Source organism: Chiloscyllium punctatum, chromosome 36, assembly GCF_047496795.1.
Source record: "Chiloscyllium punctatum isolate Juve2018m chromosome 36, sChiPun1.3, whole genome shotgun sequence".
Classification (NCBI taxonomy): domain Eukaryota; kingdom Metazoa; phylum Chordata; class Chondrichthyes; order Orectolobiformes; family Hemiscylliidae; genus Chiloscyllium; species Chiloscyllium punctatum.
This window is the reverse complement of record NC_092774.1, coordinates 61,022,251-61,035,608: the sequence shown is the minus strand read 5'-3', so window position 1 is coordinate 61,035,608 and position 13,358 is coordinate 61,022,251.

Here is a 13,358-nt window from a genome sequence, read left to right as displayed (position 1 = left end):
TCGCTCTCTCGTTCTCGCGAGCTCTCTCTCTCTCTCTCGTTCTCACGAGCTCTCTCTCTCTCTCGTTCTCACGAGCTCTCTCTCTCTCTCGTTCTCACGAGCTCTCTCTCTCTCTCGTTCTCACGAGCTCTCTCTCTCTCTCGTTCTCACGAGCTCTCTCTCTCTCTCGTTCTCACGAGCTCTCTCTCTCTCTCGTTTCTCACGAGCTCTCCTCTCTCGTGTTCTCGCGACCGCTCGCTCTCTCGTTCTCGCGAGCTCACTCTCTCTCTCGTTCTCACGAGCTCTCTCTCTCTCTCGTTCTCGCGAGCTCTCCCTCTCTCGTTCTCGCGAGCTCTCTCTCTCTCTCTCGTTCTCGCGAGCTCTCTCTCGTTCCTCGCGAGCTCTCTCTCTCTCGTTCACACGAGCACTCTCGTTCTCGCGAGCCGTCTCTCTCACTCTCTCTCGTTCTCACGCGAGCCTTCCTCTCTCACTCTCTCTCGTTCTCGCGAGCCGTCTCTCTCTCTCTCTCGTTCCCGCCAGCTCTCTCTCTCTCTCTCGCTCTCGCGAGCCGTCTCTCTCTCTCTCTCGTTCTCACGAGCTCTCTCTCTCTGTTCTCACGAGCTCTCCCTCTCTCGTTCTCGCGAGCTCGCTCTCTCGTTCTCGCGAGCTCTCTCTCTCTCTCGTTCTCACGAGCTCTCTCTCTCTCTCGTTCTCGCGAGCTCTCTCTCTCTCTCGTTTCTCGCGAGCTCTCTCTCTCTCTCGTTCTCCGCGAGCTCTCTCTCTCTCTCGTTCTCGCGAGGCTCTCTCTCTCTCTCGTTCTCAGCGAGCTCTCTCTCTCTCTCGTTCACACGAGCACTCTCGTTCTCGCGAGCCGTCTCTCTCACTCTCTCATTCTCGCGAGCCTTCTCTCTCACTCTCTCGTTCTTGCGAGCCGTCTCTCTCTCTCTCTCGTTCTCACGAGCTCTCTCTCTCTCTCGTTCTCACGAGCTCTCTCTCTCTCTCGTTCTCGCGAGCTCTCTCGCTCTCGTCGTTTCTCGCGAGCTCTCTCGCTCTCTCGTTCTCGCGAGCTCTCTCGCTCTCTCGTTCTCGCGAGCTCTCTCGCTCTCTCGTTCTCGCGAGCTTCTCTCTCTCTCGTTCTCGCGAGCACTCTCGTTCTCGCGAGCCGTCTCTCTCACTCTCTCTCGTTCTCGCGAGCCGTCTCTCTCACTCTCTCTCGTTCCCGCGAGCCGTCTCTCTCTCTCTCGTTCTCGCGAGCCGTCTCTCTCTCTCTTGTTCTCGCGAGCCGTCTCTCTCTCTCTCTCGTTCTCACGAGCTCTCTCTCTCTCTCTCGTTCTCACGAGCTCTCTCTCTCGTTCTCACGAGCTCTCCCTCTCTCGTTCTCGCGAGCTCTCTCTCTCTCGTTTCTCGCGAGCTCTCTCTCTCTCTCGTTCTCGCGCAGCTCTCTCTCTCTCTCGTTCTCGCCGAGCTCTCTCTCTCTCTCGTTCACACAAGCACTCTCGTTCTCGCGAGCCGTCTCTCTCTCTCTCTCTCGTTCTCGCGAGCCGTCTCTCTCACTCCTCTCTCGTTCTCGCGAGCCGTCTCTCTCTCTCTCGTTCCCGCGAGCTGTCTCTCTCTCTCTCTCGTTCTCACGAGCTCTCTCTTCTCGTCGTTCTCACGAGCTCTCTCTCTCTCTCGTTCTCACGAGCTCTCTCTCTCTCTCTCGTTCTCACGAGCTCGCTCTCTCTCTCTTTCACACGAGCACTCTCTCGTTCACACGAGCACTCTCTCTCGTTCACACGAGCACTCTCTCTCGTTCACACGAGCACTCTCTCGTTCTCGCGAGCCGTCTCTCTCACTCTCTCTCGTTCTCACGAGCCGTCTCTCTCACTCTCTCTCGTTCTCTGCGAGCCGTCTCTCTCACTCTCTCTCGTTCCCGCGAGCCGTCTCTCTCTCTCTCGTTCTCGCGAGCACTCTCTCTCGTTCACACGAGCACGCTCTCGTTCTCGCGAGCCGTCTCTCTCTCTCCCCTCGTTCTCGTTCACCAGCTCTCTCCTCTCGTTCTCGCGAGCCGTCTCTCTCACACTCTCTCGTTCTCGCGAGCCGTCTCTCTCACTCTCTCTCGTTCTCGCGAGCCGTCTCTCTCACTCTCTCTCGTTCCCGTGAGCCGTCTCTCTCTCTCTCGTTCTCGCGAGCACTCTCTCTCGTTCACACGAGCACGCTCTCGTTCTCGCGAGCCGTCTCTCTCTCTCCCTCGTTCTCGTGCACCAGCTCTCCTCTCTCGTTCTCGCGAGCCGTCGCTCTCACTCTCTCTCGTTCTTGCGAGCCGTCTCTCTCTCTCTCTCGTTCTCGGCGAGCCGTCGCTCTCACTCTCTCTCGTTCTCGCGAGCCGTCTCTCTCTCTCTCGTTCCGCGAGCCGTCTCTCTCTCGTTCTCGCGAGCGTCTCTCTCTCTCTCTCGTTCTCACGAGCTCTCTCTCTCTCTCTCTCGTTCCCGCGAGCCGTCTCTCTCTCTCTCGTTCTGGCGAGCACTCACTCTCGTTCACCGAGCACGCTCTCGTTCTCGCGAGTCGTCTCTCTCTCTCCCTTGTTCTCGTGCACCAGCTCTCTCTCTCGTTCTCGCGAGCCGTCGCTCTCACTCTCTCTCGTTCTTGCGAGCCGTCTCTCTCTCTCTCTCGTTCTCGCGAGCCGTCGCTCTCACTCTCTCTCGTTCTCGCGAGCCGTCTCTCTCTCTCTCGTTCCCGCGAGCCATCTCTCTCTCGTTCTCGCGAGCCGTCTCTCTCTCTCTCGTTCTCACGAGCTCTCTCTCTCTCTCTCTCGTTCCCGCGAGCTCTCTCTCTCTCTCTCTCTCGTTCCCGCGAACCGTCTCTCTCTCTCTCGTTCTGGAGAGCACTCACTCTCGTTCACACGAGCACTCTCTCGTTCTCGCGAGCCGTCTCTCTCACTCTCTCTCGTTCTCGCGAGCCGTCCTCTCTCTCTCTCTCGTTCCCGCTGAGCCGTCTCTCTCTCTCTCGTCTCGCGAGCTGTCTCTCTCTCTCTCTCGTTCTCGCGAGCTCTCTCTCTCACTCGTTCCCGCGAGCTCTCTCTCTCACTCGTTCCCGCGAGCCCTCTCCCTCTCTCTCTCGTTTCTCGGCGAGCCCTCTTCCTCTCTCTCTCGTTCTCGCGAGCCGTCTCTCTCTCTCTCTCGTTCTCATCGAGCTCTCTCTCTCTCTCTCGTTCTCACGACGCTCTCTCTCTCTCTCTCTCTCGTTCTCGCGAGCCGTCTCTCTCTCTCTCTCGTTCTCACGAGCTCTCTCTCTCACTCGTTCCCGCGAGCCCTCTCCCTCTCGTTCTCGCGAGCCCTCTTCCTCTCTCTCTCGTTCTCGCGAGCCCTCTCCCTCTCTCTCTCGTTCTCGCGAGCCCTCTCCCTCTCTCCCTCGTTCTCGCCGAGCCCTCTCCCTCTCTCTCTCGTTCTCGCGAGCCCTCTCCCTCTCTCTCTCGTTCTCGCGAGCCCTCTCCCTCTCTCTCTCGTTCTCGCGAGCGCTCTCCCTCTCTCTCTCGTTCTCGCGAGCGCTCTCCCTCTCTCTCTCGTTCTCGCGAGCTCTCCCTCTCTCTCTCGTTCTCGCGAGCTCTCTCTCTCTCGTTCTCACGAGCTCTCTCTCTCGTTCTCACGAGCTCTCTCTCTCGTTCTCACGAGCTCTCTCTCTCCCTCTCTCTCTCGTTCTCGCGAGCCGTCTCTCTCTCTCTCGTTCCCGCGAGCCGTCTCTCTCTCTCTCTCGTTCCCACGAGCCGTCTCCCTCCTCTCTCCCGTTCTCGCGAGCCCTCTCCCTCTCTCTCTCGTTCTCGCGAGCTCTCTCTCTCTCTCGTTCTCGCGAAGCTCGCTCTCTCCCTCTCGTTCTCGCGAGCCCTCTCCCTCTCTCTCTCGTTTCTCGCGAGCTCTCTCCCTCTCTCTCTCGTTCTCGCGAGCACTCTCTCTCTCTCTAGTTCTCGCGAGCTCGCTCTCTCTCTCTCGTTCTCGCGAGCTCTCTCTCTCTCTCTCTCGTTCTCGCGAGCTCTCTCTCTCTCATTCTCGCGAGCCCTCTCTCGTTCTCGCGAGCTCTCTCTCTCTCTCTTGTTCTCACGAGCTCTCTCTCTCTCGATCTCGCGAGCTCTCTCTCTCTTGTTCTCACGAGCTCTCTCTCTCGTTCTCACGAGCTCTCCTCTCTCCCTCTCTCTCTCGTTCTCGCGAGCCGTCTCTATCTCTCTCGTTCCCGCGAGCCGTCTCTCTCTCTCTCTCGTTCCCGCGAGCCGTCTCCCTCTCTCTCTCGTTCTCGCGAGCCCTCTCCCTCTCTCTCTCGTTCTCGCGAGCTCTCTCTCGTTCTCATCGAGCTCGCTCTCTCCCTCTCGTTCTCGCGAGCCCTCTCCCTCTCTCTCTCGTTCTCGCGAGCTCGCTCTCTCTCTCTCGTTCTCGCGAGCTCGCTCTCTCTCTCTCGTTCTCGCGAGCTCTCTCTCTCTCTCGTTCTCGCGAGCTCTCTCTCTCTCTCTCGTTCTCGCGAGCTCTCTCTCTCTCTCTCGTTCTCGCGAGCTCTCTCTCTCTCGTTCTCGCGAGCTCTCTCTCTCCCTCTCTCGTTCTCGCGAGCTCTCTCTCTCTCTCGTTCTCACGTGCTCTCTCTCTCTCTCTCGTTCTCACGTGCTCTCTCTCTCTCTCTCGTTCTCGCGAGCTCTCTCTCTCTCTCTCGTTTCTCGCGAGCTCTCTCTCTCGTTCTCACGAGCTCTCTCTCTCCCTCTCGCTCTCGTTCTCGCGAGCCGTCTCTCTCTCTCTCTCTCGCGAGCCGTCTCTCTTTCTCTCTCGTTCTCGCGAGCCGTCTCTCTTTCTCTCTCGTTCTCGCGAGCCGTCTCTCTCTCTCTCGTCTCGTTCTCGCGAGCCGTCTCTCTCTCTCTCTCGTTCTCGCGAGCCATCTCTCTCTCTCTCTCTCCGTTCTCGCGAGCCGTCTCTCTCTCTCTCTCTCTCGTTCTCGCGAGCCGTCTCTCTCTCTCTCTCTCTCTCGTTCTCGCGAGCCGTCTCTCTCTCTCTCTCTCTCTCTCTCTTGTTCTCGCGAGCCATCTCTCTCTCTCTAGGCTCTCGTTCTCGCGAGCCGTCTCTCTCTCTCTCTCGTCTCGCGAGCCGTCTCTCTCTCTCTCATCGTTCTCACGAGCTCACTCTCTCTCTCTGTCTCGTTCTCACGAGCTCTCTCTCTCCTCTCTCTCTGTCTCGTTCTCACGAGCTCTCTCTATCTCTCTCTCTCGTTCTCACGGGCTCTCTCTCTCTCGTTCTCACGAGCTCTCTCTCTCTCTCGTTCTCACGAGCTCTCTCTCTCTCTCTCGTTCTCACGAGCTCTCTCTCTCTCTCTCTCGTTCTCACGAGCTCTCTCTCTCTCTCTCTCGTTCTCACGAGCTCTCTCTCTCTCTCTCTCGTTCTCACGAGCTCTCTCTCTCTCTCTCTCGTTCTCACGAGCTCTCTCTCTCTCTCTCATTCTCACGAGCTCTCTCTCTCTCTCGTTCTCACGAGCTCCTCTCTCTCTCTCGTTCTCACGAGCTCTCTCTCTCTCTCGTTCTCACGAGTCTCTCTCTCTCTCTCTCGTTCTCACGAGGTCTCTCTCTCTCTCTCTCGTTCTCACGAGCTCTCTCTCTCTCGTTCTCACGAGCTCTCTCTCTCTCGGTTTCACGAGCTCTCTCTCTCTCTCTCGGTTTCACGAGCTCTCTCTCTCTCGTTCTCACGAGCTCTCTCGCTCGTTCTCACGAGCTCTCTCTCTCTCTCTCTCGTTCTCCCGAGCTCTCTCTCTCTCTCTCTCGTTCTCCCGAGCTCTCTCTCTCTCGTTCTCACGAGCTCTCTCTCTCTTGTTCTCACGAGCTCTCTCTCTCGTTCTCACGAGCTCTCTCCCTCTCTCTCGTTTTCACGAGCTCTCTCTCTCGTTCTCCCGAGCTCTCTCTCTCTCGTTCTCGCGTGCCGTCTCTCTCTCTCTCTCGTTCTCGCGAGCCGTCTCTCTCTCTCTCTCGTTCTCGCGAGCCGTCTCTCTCTCCCTCTCGTTCTCGCGAGCCGTCTCTCTCTCCCTCTCGTTCTCGCGAGCCGTCTCTCTCTCCCTCTCGTTCTCGCGAGCCGTCTCTCTCTCCCTCTCGTTCTCGCGAGCCGTCTCTCTCTCCCTCTCATTCTCGCACGCCGTCTTTCTCGCTCGTTCTCGCGCGCCGTCTCTCTCTCTCTCGTTCTCGCGCGCCGTCTCTCTCTCGGTCTCGCGAACCGTTTCTCTCTCTCTCTCTCTCGGTCTCACGAGCCGTCTCTCTCTCTCTCTCTCTCTCGTTCCCGCGAGCCGTCTCTCTCTCTCTCGTTCTCGCGAGCTGTCTCTCTCTCTCTCTCGTTCTCGCGAGCTCTCTCTCTCACTCGTTCCCGCGAGCTCTCTCTCTCACTCGTTCCCGCGAGCCCTCTCCCTCTCTCTCTCGTTCTCGCGAGCCCTCTTCCTCTCTCTCTCGTTCTCGCGAGCCGTCTCTCTCTCTCTCTCGTTCTCATGAGCTCTCTCTCTCGTTCTCACGAGCTCTCTCTCTCTCTCTCTCGTTCTCGCGAGCCGTCTCTCTCTCTCTCTCGTTCTCACGAGCTCTCTCTCTCACTCGTTCCCGCGAGCCCTCTCCCTCTCTCTCTCGTTCTCGCGAGCCCTCTTCCTCTCTCTCGTTCTCGCGAGCCCTCTCCCTCTCTCTCTCGTTCTCGCGAGCCCTCTCCCTCTCTCTCTCGTTCTCGCGAGCCCTCTCCCTCTCTCTCTCGTTCTCGCGAGCCCTCTCCCTCTCTCTCTCGTTCTCGCGAGCGCTCTCCCTCTCTCTCTCGTTCTCGCGAGCTGTCCCTCTCTCTCTCGTTCTCGCGAGCTCTCTCTCTCTCGTTCTCACGAGCTCTCTCTCTCGTTCTCACGAGCTCTCTCTCTCGTTCTCACGAGCTCTCTCTCTCGTTCTCTCTCTCGTTCTCGCGAGCCGTCTCTCTCTCTCTCGTTCCCGCGAGCCGTCTCTCTCTCTCTCTCTCGTTCCCACGAGCCGTCTCCCTCTCTCTCCCGTTCTCGCGAGCCCTCTCCCTCTCTCTCCCGTTCTCGCGAGCCCTCTCTCTCTCTCTCGTTCTCGCGAGCTCGCTCTCTCCCTCTCGTTCTCGCGAGCCCTCTCCCTCTCTCTCTCGTTCTCGCGAGCTCTCTCCCTCTCTCTCTCGTTCTCGCGAGCTCTCTCCCTCTCTCTCTCGTTCTCGCGAGCTCTCTCTCTCTCTCTAGTTCTCGCGAGCTCGCTCTCTCTCTCTCGTTCTCGCGAGCTCTCTCTCTCTCTCTCGTTCTCGCGAGCTCTCTCTCTCTCATTCTCGCGAGCTCTCTCTCTCCCTCTCTCGTTCTCGCGAGCTCTCTCTCTCTCTCTTGTTCTCACGAGCTCTCTCTCTCTCGTTCTCGCGAGCTCTCTCTCTCTTGTTCTCACGAGCTCTCTCTCTCGTTCTCACGAGCTCTCTCTCTCCCTCTCTCTCTCGTTCTCGCGAGCCGTCTCTCTCTCTCTCGTTCCCGCGAGCCGTCTCTCTCTCTCTCTCGTTCCCGCGAGCCGTCTCCCTCTCTCTCTCGTTCTCGCGAGCCCTCTCCCTCTCTCTCTCGTTCTCGCGAGCTCTCTCTCGTTCTCGCGAGCTCGCTCTCTCCCTCTCGTTCTCGCGAGCCCTCTCCCTCTCTCTCTCGTTCTCGCGAGCTCGCTCTCTCTCTCTCGTTCTCGCGAGCTCGCTCTCTCTCTCTCGTTCTCGCGAGCTCTCTCTCTCTCTCGTTCTCGCGAGCTCTCTCTCTCTCTCTCGTTCTCGCGAGCTCTCTCTCTCTCTCGTTCTCGCGAGCTCTCTCTCTCTCTCTCGTTCTCGCGAGCTCTCTCTCTCTCTCGTTCTCGCGAGCTCTCTCTCTCCCTCTCTCGTTCTCGCGAGCTCTCTCTCTCTCTCGTTCTCACGTGCTCTCTCTCTCTCTCTCTCGTTCTCACGTGCTCTCTCTCTCTCTCTCGTTCTCGCGAGCTCTCTCTCTCTCTCTCGTTCTCGCGAGCTCTCTCTCTCTCTCTCGTTCTCGCGAGCTCTCTCTCTCTCGTTCTCACGAGCTCTCTCTCTCCCTCTCGCTCTCGTTCTCGCGAGCCGTCTCTCTCTCTCTCTCTCGCGAGCCGTCTCTCTTTCTCTCTCGTTCTCGCGAGCCGTCTCTCTTTCTCTCTCGTTCTCGCGAGCCGTCTCTCTCTCTCTCTCTCGTTCTCGCGAGCCGTCTCTCTCTCTCTCTCGTTCTCGCGAGCCATCTCTCTCTCTCTCTCTCGTTCTCGCGAGCCGTCTCTCTCTCTCTCTCTCTCGTTCTCGCGAGCCGTCTCTCTCTCTCTCTCTCTCGTTCTCGCGAGCCGTCTCTCTCTCTCTCTCGCTCTCTTGTTCTCGCGAGCCATCTCTCTCTCTCTCTCGTTCTCGCGAGCCGTCTCTCTCTCTCTCTCGGTCTCGCGAGCCGTCTCTCTCTCTCTCTCGTTCTCACGAGCTCACTCTCTCTCTCTCTCGTTCTCACGAGCTCTCTCTCTCTCTCTGTCTCGTTCTCACGAGCTCTCTCTATCTCTCTCTCTCGTTCTCACGGGCTCTCTCTCTCTCGTTCTCACGAGCTCTCTCTCTCTCTCGTTCTCACGAGCTCTCTCTCTCTCTCTCGTTCTCACGAGCTCTCTCTCTCTCTCTCTCGTTCTCACGAGCTCTCTCTCGTTCTCACGAGCTCTCTCTCTCTCTCTCTCGTTCTCACGAGCTCTCTCTCTCTCTCTCGTTCTCACGAGCTCTCTCTCTCTCTCTCGTTCTCACGAGCTCTCTCTCTCTCTCGTTCTCACGAGCTCTCTCTCTCGTTCTCACGAGCTCTCTCTCTCTCTCGTTCTCACGAGGTCTCTCTCTCTCTCTCTCGTTCTCACGAGCTCTCTCTCTCTCTCTCTCGTTCTCACGAGCTCTCTCTCTCTCTCTCTCGTTCTCACGAGCTCTCTCTCTCTCGTTCTCACGAGCTCTCTCTCTCTCGGTTTCACGAGCTCTCTCTCTCTCTCTCGGTTTCACGAGCTCTCTCTCTCTCGTTCTCACGAGCTCTCTCGCTCGTTCTCACGAGCTCTCTCTCTCTCTCTCTCGTTCTCCCGAGCTCTCTCTCTCTCGTTCTCACGAGCTCTCTCTCTCTCGTTCTCACGAGCTCTCTCTCTCTCGTTCTCACGAGCTCTCTCTCTCGTTCTCACGAGCTCTCTCCCTCTCTCTCGTTTTCACGAGCTCTCTCTCTCTCTCTCTCGTTCTCCCGAGCTCTCTCTCTCTCGTTCTCGCGTGCCGTCTCTCTCTCTCTCTCGTTCTCGCGAGCCGTCTCTCTCTCCCTCTCGTTCTCGCGAGCCGTCTCTCTCTCCCTCTCGTTCTCGCGAGCCGTCTCTCTCTCCCTCTCGTTCTCGCGAGCCGTCTCTCTCTCCCTCTCGTTCTCGCGAGCCGTCTCTCTCTCCCTCTCGTTCTCGCGAGCCGTCTCTCTCTCCCTCTCATTCTCGCACGCCGTCTTTCTCTCTCGTTCTCGCGCGCCGTCTCTCTCTCTCTCGTTCTCGCGCGCCGTCTCTCTCTCGGTCTCGCGAACCGTTTCTCTCTCTCTCTCTCTCGGTCTCACGAGCCGTCTCTCTCTCTCTCTCTCTCTCGTTCTCGCGCGCCGTCTCTCTCTCTCTCTCTCTCTCGTTCTCGCGCGCCATCTCTCTCTCTCTCTCTCTCTCTCTCGTTCTCGCACGCCGTCTTTCTCTCTCGTTCTCGCGCGCCGTCTCTCTCTCTCTCTCATTCTCGCACGCCGTCTCTCTCTCTCATCCTCGCGCGCCATCTCTCTCTCTCTCTCTCTTTCTCTCGTTCTCGCGCGCCGTCCCTCTCTCTCGTTCTTGCGCACCTTCTGTCTCTCTCGTTCCCTCGCGCCGTCTCTCTCTCTCTCTCATGCCCTCACACCGTGTCTCCCTCTCTCTCTCTGGATCCCTCGCGCTGTCTCTCTCTCGTTCTCGCACGCCGTCCCTCTCTCTCTCGTTCTCGCGCACTTTCTGTCTCTCTGGTTCCCTCGCGCTGTCTCTCTCTGGTTCTTGCACACCGTCTCTCTCTCTCTCCCTCGTTCTCGGGCGCCGTCTCTCCCTCTCCCTCGTTCTTGGGCACCGTCTCTCTCTCTCTCTCTCTCTCGTTCTCGCGCGCCGTCCCCCTCTCTCTCTCGTTCTCGCGGGCACTCTCTCTCGTTCACACGAGCACTCTCTCGTTCTCGCGAGCCGTCTCTCTCTCTCTCCCTCATTCTCGCGCACCGGCTCTCTCTCTCGTTCTCGCGAGCCGTCTCTCTCACTCTCTCTCGTTCTCGCGAGCCGTCTCTCTCTCTCTCTCGTTCCCGCGAGCTGTCTCTCTCTCTCTCGTTCTCGCGAGCACTCTCTCTCGTTCACACGAGCACTCTCTCGTTCTCGCGAGCCGTCTCTCTCTCTCTCCCTCATTCTCGCGCACCTGCTCTCTCTCTCATTCTCGCGAGCCGTCTCTCTCACTCTCTCTCGTTCTCGCGAGCCGTCTCTCTCTCTCGTTCCCGCGAGCCGTCTCTCTCTCTCTCGTTCCCGCGAGCCGTCTCTCTCTCTCTCTCGTTCCCGCGAGCCCTCTCTCTCTCTCTCTCGTTCCCGCGAGCCCTCTCTCTCTCTCTCTCGTTCTCACGAGCTCTCTCTCTCTCTCTCTCGTTCTCACGAGCTCTCTCTCTCTCGTTCTCACGAGCTCTCTCTCTCTCTCGTTCTCACGAGCTCTCTCTCTCTCTCTCGTTCTCACGAGCTCTCTCTCTCTCTCTCGTTCTCACGAGCTCTCTCTCTCTCTCTCGTTCTCACGAGCTCTCTCTCTCTCTCTCGTTCTCACGAGCTCTCTCTCTCTCTCATTCTCACGAGCTCTCTCTCTCTCTCATTCTCACGAGCTCTCTCTCTCTCTCTCTCTCGTTCTCACGAGCTCTCCCTCTCTCGTTCTCGCGAGCTCGCTCTCTCGTTCTCGCGAGCTCTCTCTCTCTCTCGTTCTCGCGAGCTCTCTCTCTCTCTCGTTCTCGCGAGCTCTCTCTCTCTCTCGTTCTCGCGAGCTCTCTCTCTCTCTCGTTCTCACGAGCTCTCTCTCTCTCTCGTTCTCACGAGCTCTCTCTCTCTCGTTCTCACGAGCTCTCTCTCTCTCTCGTTCTCACGAGCTCTCTCTCTCTCTCGTTCTCACGAGCTCTCTCTCTCTCTCGTTCTCACGAGCTCTCCCTCTCTCGTTCTCGCGAGCTCTCTCTCTCTCTCGTTCTCACGAGCTCTCTCTCTCTCTCGTTCTCGCGAGCTCTCTCTCTCTCTCGTTCTCGCGAGCTCTCTCTCTCTCTCTCGTTCTCGCGAGCTCTCTCTCGTTCTCGCGAGCTCTCTCTCTCTCTCGTTCACACGAGCACTCTCGTTCTCGCGAGCCTTCTCTCTCACTCTCTCTCGTTCTCGCGAGCCGTCTCTCTCTCTCTCTCGTTCCCGCCAGCTCTCTCTCTCTCTCTCGCTCTCGCGAGCTGTCTCTCTCTCTCTCTCGTTCTCACGAGCTCTTTCTCTCTCTCTCGTTCTCACGAGCTCTCCCTCTCTCGTTCTCGCGAGCTCGCTCTCTCGTTCTCGCGAGCTCTCTCTCTCTCTCGTTCTCGCGAGCTCTCTCTCTCTCTCGTTCTCGCGAGCTCTCTCTCTCTCTCGTTCTCGCGAGCTCTCTCTCTCTCGTTCACACGAGCACTCTCGTTCTCGCGAGCCGTCTCTCTCACTCTCTCTCATTCTCGCGAGCCTTCTCTCTCACTCTCTCGTTCTTGCGAGCCGTCTCTCTCTCTCTCTCGTTCTCACGAGCTCTCTCTCTCTCTCTCTCGTTCTCACGAGCTCTCTCTCTCTCTCGTTCTCGCGAGCTCTCTCGCTCTCTCGTTCTCGCGAGCTCTCTCGCTCTCTCGTTCTCGCGAGCTCTCTCGCTCTCTCGTTCTCGCGAGCTCTCTCGCTCTCTCGTTCTCGCGAGCACTCTCGTTCTCGCGAGCCGTCTCTCTCACTCTCTCTCGTTCTCGCGAGCCGTCTCTCTCACTCTCTCTCGTTCCCGCGAGCCGTCTCTCTCTCTCTCGTTCTCGCGAGCCGTCTCTCTCTCTCTCGTTCTCGCGAGCCGTCTCTCTCTCTCTCTCGTTCTCACGAGCTCTCTCTCTCTCTCTCGTTCTCACGAGCTCTCTCTCTCGTTCTCACGGGCTCTCAGCTCGCTCTCTCGTTCACACGAGCACTCTCTCGTTCACACGAGCACTCTCTCTCGTTCACACGAGCACTCTCTCTCGTTCTCGCGAGCCGTCTCTCTCACTCTCTCTCGTTCTCACGAGCCGTCTCTCTCACTCTCTCTCGTTCTCGCGAGCCGTCTCTCTCACTCTCTCTCGTTCCCGCGAGCCGTCTCTCTCTCTCTCGTTCTCGCGAGCACTCTCTCTCGTTCACACGAGCACGCTCTCGTTCTCGCGAGCCGTCTCTCTCTCTCCCTCGTTCTCGTGCATCAGCTCTCTCTCTCGTTCTCGCGAGCCGTCTCTCTCACACTCTCTCGTTCTCGCGAGCCGTCTCTCTCACTCTCTCTCGGTCTCGCGAGCCGTCTCTCTCACTCTCTCTCGTTCCCGTGAGCCGTCTCTCTCTCTCTCGTTCTCGCGAGCACTCTCTCTCGTTCACACGAGCACGCTCTCGTTCTCGCGAGCCGTCTCTCTCTCTCCCTCGTTCTCGTGCACCAGCTCTCTCTCTCGTTCTCGCGAGCCGTCGCTCTCACTCTCTCTCGTTCTTGCGAGCCGTCTCTCTCTCTCTCTCGTTCTCGCGAGCCGTCGCTCTCACTCTCTCTCGTTCTCGCGAGCCGTCTCTCTCTCTCTCGTTCCCGTGAGCCGTCTCTCTCTCGTTCTCGCGAGCCGTCTCTCTCTCTCTCTCGTTCTCACGAGCTCTCTCTCTCTCTCTCTCGTTCCCGCGAGCCGTCTCTCTCTCTCTCGTTCTGGCGAGCACTCACTCTCGTTCACACGAGCACGCTCTCGTTCTCGCGAGCCGTCTCTCTCTCTCCCTCGTTCTCGTGCACCAGCTCTCTCTCTCGTTCTCGCGAGCCGTCGCTCTCACTCTCTCTCGTTCTTGCGAGCCGTCTCTCTCTCTCTCTCGTTCTCGCGAGCCGTCGCTCTCACTCTCTCTCGTTCTCGCGAGCCGTCTCTCTCTCTCTCGTTCCCGCGAGCCGTCTCTCTCTCGTTCTCACGAGCTCTCTCTCTCTCTCTCTCGTTCCCGCGAGCCGTCTCTCTCTCTCTCGTTCTGGCGAGCACTCACTCTCGTTCACACGAGCACTCTCTCGTTCTCGCGAGCCGTCTCTCTCACTCTCTCTCGTTCTCGCGAGCCGTCTCTCTCTCTCTCTCTCGTTCCCGCGAGCCGTCTCTCTCTCTCTCGTTCTCGCGAGCTGTCTCTCTCTCTCTCTCGTTCT